The sequence below is a fragment of the Periophthalmus magnuspinnatus genome, chromosome 10, assembly GCF_009829125.3.
Source record: "Periophthalmus magnuspinnatus isolate fPerMag1 chromosome 10, fPerMag1.2.pri, whole genome shotgun sequence".
NCBI classification, from domain to species: domain Eukaryota; kingdom Metazoa; phylum Chordata; class Actinopteri; order Gobiiformes; family Gobiidae; genus Periophthalmus; species Periophthalmus magnuspinnatus.
Window position 1 is genome coordinate 24,478,554 of NC_047135.1, and position 7,771 is coordinate 24,486,324.

Genomic DNA, 7,771 nt, shown 5'->3' on the forward strand with positions numbered 1-7,771 from the left:
CATGGACATCGTGTCCTGCGGGGCCAAAGAGGAAAAGGACCATCCGAATTGTTATCGGCGCAAAGTTCAAAAGCCAGTATCAGTGATGGTGTGGGGGTGTTACAATCAGAATCGGAAGACTTTTATTGCCATCGTCAGTGAACACAGCTTGCAAACTAGGAACTTACTTCGGTGATAAAGTGCAACATAAAAACACACTGAATAAATACAAAAAAAGGGCATGCACAAAGTAAAAAAATATATACTTAAAAATAAAATAAAATTAGAGGTAGAAAATATATACAACAGCAGCATCAGAACAACAGTGCAAACATGACTTATTAAAGTGACCTATCTGCAAGATGCTATTGTCCCGTACTAGCCAAACAGAGCACTCCGCTCTCAGAATTCAGGACTATTAGTGGTTCCTAGAGTGTCCAAAAGTACAGTGGGAGGGAGAGCAGTCAGTTACCAAGCTCCTGTGCTATGGAATCAACTCCCTGCTGATGTTAAACAGGCCCCCACAGTCTCTGTATTTAAGACCAGGCTTAAAACCTTCTTCTTCGGTATAGCGTATGACCAGGTTACTTAGTTTAATGTCACTCCGAACTAACTATGACCAGATTGGCTGGGAGTGACATTAAAACCCCGGATAAGATAGGCTGCAGTAGGAGATAACAAGCTGGAGGAAGTATGGCAACCTGAGCACTATCCTCTGCTTCCTCCTATTATCTCTTCAGCAATGCTATTCACATGTTGTCCCCTGTCCCACTCCCCCTGTGGAGTGTAACTCTTTCAGATGCCCCAATGACAGCTGGACCCTCTCCTCCTCCCCGCCTGGCCCTCGTCCACCCGCCTCCCTCTCCTCCGCGCCCGGCTCTCCTTCTCCTCGCCTGGTCTTCCTCCTCCTCGCCTGGTCTTCCTCCTCCTCGCCTGGCCAATTTGTCTTGTTTTGTCTGATTTTTCCTGTTGTTTGATTTTCCTGTTTGTTTTTGTGTGTAGGCAGCACGGTGGCTGAGTGGCAACACTCATGCCTCACAGCAAGAAGGTTTGGTTCGATCCCCGGGTCGCCCAGGCCTTTCTGTGTGGAGTTTTTCATGTTTCTCCCCGTGTCTGGACGGGTTTCCTCCGGGTACTCCGGTTTCCCCCATCAACCAAAACATGAACGCCCTTCGAGACAACTGTTGTTGTGATTTTGGGCGTTACAAAAATAAAATGAATTGAATTGAATAGAAAAGGAAAGGTGATGTAGCACAGTGGTAAACATGCCCCTGTCCCAGCTTTATTGGAACATGTTGCAGACATCAGATTGAAAATTAGTGAATATTTGCATAAAAACAACAAAGTTTATCAGTTTGAATTGAATATCATGTCTTTACTTTATTCAATTCAATATAGGTTGAAAAGAATTTGCATATCATTGTATTCTATATTTTATTTTATTTTTTGTTTTACACAGTGTCCCAACTTCATTGGAATTGGGGTTGTATTTTTTTTTTTAGCTTTCTACCTTGAATGTTACCTCATCAAAATCATGCTTGAAAAGGTTTTAGATGTTGTCCATACATGTTTCAATATCGGATCCTATTCGAACACCTGACTTCCAGGCTGGAAAATAGTGGAGGCAATGGGAGTCAATGTCACCCTGAACAACATCACAACAAAGATTTGGCGGACCATGCAGTTGGAACTGGACAGCAGCAGGTCATGGTAGTGTTGCCATTATTTTTCTTTTCTTTCTGCAAAATGGTTACGTGACACTGCTAAGTCCAATGTGTAGCACAGATTAAGAAAATAAAATTAGAGAACAAAGAAGACAAAGATAACATGGTTAAAACATGGTCGATTTTGCCTCAATGGAGACAAGAGGCAGATGGCAGAAGAGTTACACAGTGACTTTAAACACTTCACAATACTGAAACAAGGTCTAAGCTCAGTATTAAATTAAATTAATTATAATTATCAGATTTAAATCGTCTAACATAATGGAGAAACTAGGTCTGAGCTAAAATCCACCACAGAATAACCCAGGACAACTTGAGCAAAGCTGGCTGGAAAAATAGAAAGAGACAGATTAGACTGATTAATTGAATATCACCTACTTAAATCTCAACTAAGACATTCACACACACTTTTGAGCACATTTTGGATCATCTTAATATCATTAAGGGACAGCCCATCCAAAAATCTCAATCTTTTCTCAATATCACCCTCTCCTACACAAAACCTGGACTAGAATGTTGTATGTGTGTTTGGCAGCCATGTTTCTGTATGACTGATCATATGACTTTTCTCTATGGACAAAAATACATAGATGATTGTCATTAATTTTCTTGCAGAGGCAATTTATTATTGACTCATAAATCTAATGCTTTAAAGTCTGCAGTATATTTGTGCATCTCAATATTTGGAGCAATCAACTGCAGCATGATACTACTGTAACAGTTTAAATGATGATATTCCAATAGTACACAGCTGACAGCAGCCACAACTGTCTGAACAACATGTACTTGATTTCTTTAAAGCTGCTGTACCTGGCATCATGGACAGGACTACTTTAGGAGAGACTGGGGTAAGTGGTCACACCACACTTTTTTCAAACACAAAAAGTCTAATCACATGAAATGTGTGTGTTTTGGAGATTTATACTTCTGTACTAATTTGACCTTGTTTGCCTGAGATATCTCCAGAAAAGCATTTTTCATAGTCACAGTGAAAAACAAATTACATGCAAGGATTCTTTCCAAGAAAATGAAATATTGTATAAATGCATATTGAATTATTTAATCAATCAATCAATCAACGTTTATTTATAGAGCACTTTACAACACTCAAGGTGACCAAAGTGCTTTTAACAACAGTATAACTTTCTTGTAATGATCAGATGAAAGTGACTTTAGCCACACACAGACAAGTGCATCTGGGGGCATTGGGGCAAATTGTCACTAGAGACAGACCGATATATTGGGGCTAGATGTGGGCTGGAGATTTATCGGCTATAAATCTTCAGCAGAGACTGATATTTTGTTTTGGCGACCTGCTGCCTAAAGAATGCACATAAAGCCTCATTAAGAATACTTTGCACATAAAGCCTTATTAAGAAAACTTTGCACATAAAGCCTTATTGAGAAAACTTATTAAGACATAATTCCACATGACTACACTGCTCATTTAAAGGTTTGAAAAAAGAGATGTGGGTGAGTTTATAGAAAATTAAAACATTTGGGGAAAAATGACCAAAATCCGGCTCTTCACATCACCCCAAAAATATCAGCAGAGCTTATTGGACATTGGTTTCTCAGGATTGTAAACAATCTGCATTGAACATGAAAAAAGGGTAAGTTTAAATGGTCTGTATTACACAGTGTTCTGATCTATGTTTGGATCATTTCAGCCCCTACTGAACAAAAGTTAAAAGGTAAGTTAAAAGGTTGAAAACTACCGCTTCATAACATCACAAGGTGGAACAGAGCATTTTGAGCTTTGGAGATGTAGACAGACTAAAAATAAAGGGTTACTCAAACATGTGTGAATGAAGCAAAACACAACTCCAGGTATGTTTTTGAGGAAGTAACAACATTCTAACATGTCTTAAAGGTCACAAGAGTCAACTTAATATATGACCATTAACCCCCACAGTTTGAGCAATAAAACGTTTACAGGATTTAGTCAGAACAACTCTTTTGTTGCTCTGGTCCATCACACTGACTGAACTGAACCTAACCTGAACTTTAGATGCTCTCATAACATTGTACACCCATTATTTCAATGAAAAGTGGAAACAATTCTTGTATATCCCAAAACTAAAAAATACAATCATCATGAATAATCCTAGCCTGTATTTGAACTCTGGGTGTAAAACAGAATGAACAGACCACAAAAAATAAAATAAAATCATAGACAAAGGACAGGACAGTCCCTTGATAGCAGTCCATAGTTTCATCAGCAGCCTCTACTTTTTGAATATATCGGAAACAAAAGATTCCATTGATTGAGATACAGATACGTTCTTGGCCAGAGCGCTGTGAGTGGTAAGTAATGGATCAATGAAATATTGGCAGTACCAAATTTGCACAGTTTGAGCTCCTTACAGCCCGTTCTTTCTTCAGTGCTTGCAATTGATTTATGCTGCAAAAGGCAAAACCCCATGCAAGTTTAAATTACTTCATTACACTGTATAAAGATTTTTTATTTTATTTTTTTATTTTCAAAAATTTTCTGTTAGTGATGGGACTAGGGTTGTCAAAAGTATCTAAAACCTGATACTAATCGATACTAAAACTAAAATCAAAACTAGATACTCATTTTAGCAGGTATCTATACTCAATAAAAGTAACATGATTGGATAAAATTGGACCTTTCCTGAACAGTTTCATCATGAGTTTTATCAGAACTAGTGTAAAGACCACATAGTGTAATAAACAAATACTATTATTTTTTGTTGAAAATTATAATATTATCTAAAACAGAGCTTCTAAAAATCTCATTTTGGTATCAAAATCAGTACTGAGTAGCCTGTCTATTGTTTAGTATCAAAATCAAGTTTGAAATGTTAGTATCATGACAGCACTAGGTGGGACCCTCAGTTCTTTCATGGATCTGAATCTTTTGGATCTGTTCATATCAAAGAACAGTTCAACAGGCTCTTTTGCTATTCATTTACAGAAGCCAGTGTAATAACTCATTTTTATCAACAAATTAATCACGAGAGAGAGAAATGACCATGGCTAAGATTTCACGAAATTCTTCAATCTGAAAGTGGGAGTGTATCTACCCTTTGAAATTCTGCGCAATCTAATTAAAACGTGCAAAACAGACTACTGTGTTGTATATGTGTATATGTTCTGTTTTTTTAGTTGCTGCAACGTAAATCAGTGTAAATCTGAGTATAAAATAAGATGAAAAAAGATTTGGTTCTTTTAAAAAAAAAATCCAGTTCAAAACGCTCATGTCATCAGTCATGAAGTTCTGATCACTAGTTTTGATATTTTTTCAGACACATGTAGCCTACCTTCTACAGTAGGGCTGTCACAAGATCAGTGTTGCGATTGTCATGATTTATAAGTTATTGACAAGTACTGACATAAGCAACAAGACCAAACAACAGTGAAATCCTTCATTTTTTAAATTTCATTCACTGTCAATCGCAATACATTACCACAACCCTCATATGTGACTGTGTAATCCCTCAGTTGTCCAAGTCCAGGTTGTCCGAGACGTTTCGCTGCTCATCCAAGCCGCTTCCTCAGTTCTGCAAGTAGCTTGGATGAGCAGCAAAACGTCTTCACTCTTACGTTTTGTTCAGTTGACAGATTTAAGCTTCATCTTTTGCTCTCATACGTGACCACACTTTCCAATAGTAGTCAACAGCAAAAGACGTTTAAATTTGTTTCGCCACTCATCCAAGTAGCTTCTTCAGAATGTGCTCACTCTTAAAACTTTTGTCCAGTTGACAGAATTCAATTATCTTTTCCCACGGATCAAACCTGAACGACTGACGGATTACACAGATATAACGCATATGGTCAAATAAAAGAATGTATCGAAATGGAGTTGGAAATTGTAATATTGGGACAAGACTAGCCTGGAATGTTCATAAGTGTGGGATTAATCATCTATCTCTGCATGGAGACAAGCAGGCGATGCCACGAGACTAAAATACAAGTCAGATCCATAGAAAGGCAAGCCTGGTCACAGTAGTAAGCAAAGTTTAAATCTGTCAACTGGACAAATTGTTGTAGGAGTGAAGACATTTTGCTGCTCATCCAAGCCGCTTCTTCAGGTAGAAAAGCTACATAGTGCACCTTTAATGCCTAAACTTAACATACCAAACAGATTCAGTAAATCAGCTTAAAACAATGAGCTGTTTTTTCTGGATTCAAGTCGACCAGAGAGTCATTTTTACAGGGCACCCATTTCCTTTACGCACAGTATAATCACTTATGGATGAATGGAGTTAATGGAACCGATAGGAACGTGCGTAAAGAGGAGCGCTCTGTCTCACAGGCTGGTGCAACAGATGATATACTCCGAGGTTACCCCCCACACGCTGCCCCGCTCTGCTTTGCACAAGTGATTACCAATCAGCCATATGCACACTCCACTCAAAATCAAATTTATGAGCTACAACACAAGCAAAATGACATGTAAACAGTAAAATCACCTCACTTATTTCTAACCATGGTGCCTCTTGATTACTCACATGAGATGTAGCAGTTTCCATGTTATTTAAAGATTCTTAAAGGTCCAGCAGTCACATTATAATCAGATTTTGGAGCGCAGTGGGAGATGTTTCCATGTTTTTACGCAGCGCGAGTGTCATTCATAAAACTACTCCAGTGGCATCTCCAACATATACAACAAATACGAGCCTGCTATATTTCCCATTTACCAGCAAATCACAGCTAAAAAGCCTATTGTCAAAGTTAAAAAACCCAGAACACGTGTCTCGTGACTGTAGGGTGACCATTTCAAAATAAAAACTGGGACAATTTTACAAAGAGCGGGTAATTAAGTCTAATCAAGGCATGTTCAAGGCTGTCAGTATATAATCTAAGAGACTTTTGTTCATGTTTTTTTTGTGTGTGTTTTGTTAATTTTCCAAAGCTGTTCTCTTGTCTAATTTGGCTAAAGAATGACACTGTTTACTGTTGGCGGCGGATATCAAATTGGTCAATAATTGGGACAACCGCACAGCACTTGCCCTTTATAAAACTGGGGCAAATGAATGTTTCTGGATAAATCTACTGGGACAATGGACACAGGGTTCCAAAGTGGGGTAGTCCCAAGTGAACAGGGACGTTTGCGCACCGTGCCATAGGATTAAATTCGTTCTGTCATAATTTGAATCAATATTAGGAACTTTATGTCCTTTAAAACGCACAGTCTACATCTGAGTTTTAGTCTCAGTTTTGGTTTAGTTTAGTTTAGTCACTACTAGAGTTTTATTTAACACATAACTGCAGATTTGGGAAAGCCATGCGCCTCCTAGGAAACCATAAGATCTGAAACTGCACTTACCCGAGACTCCATACGCGAAAATCACCGCCACGTAAACTTGCATAGTCCCTTTCGAAGTTTTTACGCAAGAAACGGACCGGTACCGTACGCTTGAAGCCAGAAGGAGATATTCTCGTTGCCAAAATTAATGAAAAGAGGAAAAAAAAAGTGCTAAAAGTTAGTTCGCGCCTGTGGTTCCAGAGACGCGCAGTGATAGGGAAAGAGGAGAGAGCGGAAAAGCAGAGCCAGGGGGATGCGCTCGTACAGATGCTGAGCCAAGGTCGCACCACACCACACTGCTGCCGTTTTCCGCGCGCATGGGGCTTTAAAAGAGGCAAGCGGCATCCTCTGACTCACGGGCGGTGCGTTTGCTGCAGATGCGCGCGAGAGTGAAGAGGCGATCACGCACGACAGAGGGAGAGAGAAAGAGGGGGGGTAGAGGGGAGAGAGACAGTAAATGGGGCTGCACAAATGGAGCGGAATGAAAGAAAGAAAAAAAACAGGTGGAGGAAGACAGCCCACGGGAAAGGGATTATTACAGGTGCACAGGTGTTAAACTGTTCTCAACAATGGACCATAGGAGAATGTTAATGGGGAAATGTAATTACACGTTGCAACACCTAAATCATTGTCATAATTAGTTAGGCTTTCAAAATAGTCTCTTCGGTCTGTCATCCTTATTATTTCTTATTGTTGGTGTTGTTATTTGAATCAATTAAATGTGTTTGTTCACCTTCAGTATGTGTAAGGCACCCTCTGCAGGCAACGGAGGTGAATGGAGCTTGTTGACAAA

General features: G+C 39.1%; 1 protein-coding gene across 1 annotated transcript in view; it reads right to left on the reverse strand.

Annotated features, from left to right (window-relative positions):
- rxfp1 (relaxin family peptide receptor 1) overlaps positions 1-7,036 on the reverse strand; it is a 222,568-nt gene extending 215,532 nt beyond the window's left edge. Inside the window, exon 1 of the mRNA XM_055224684.1 lies at positions 7,000-7,036. The gene's annotated coding sequence lies outside the window, so the exon portion shown is untranslated. The remainder of the gene's footprint in view (positions 1-6,999) is intronic.
- Between the last annotated feature and the right edge of the window lie 735 nt (positions 7,037-7,771).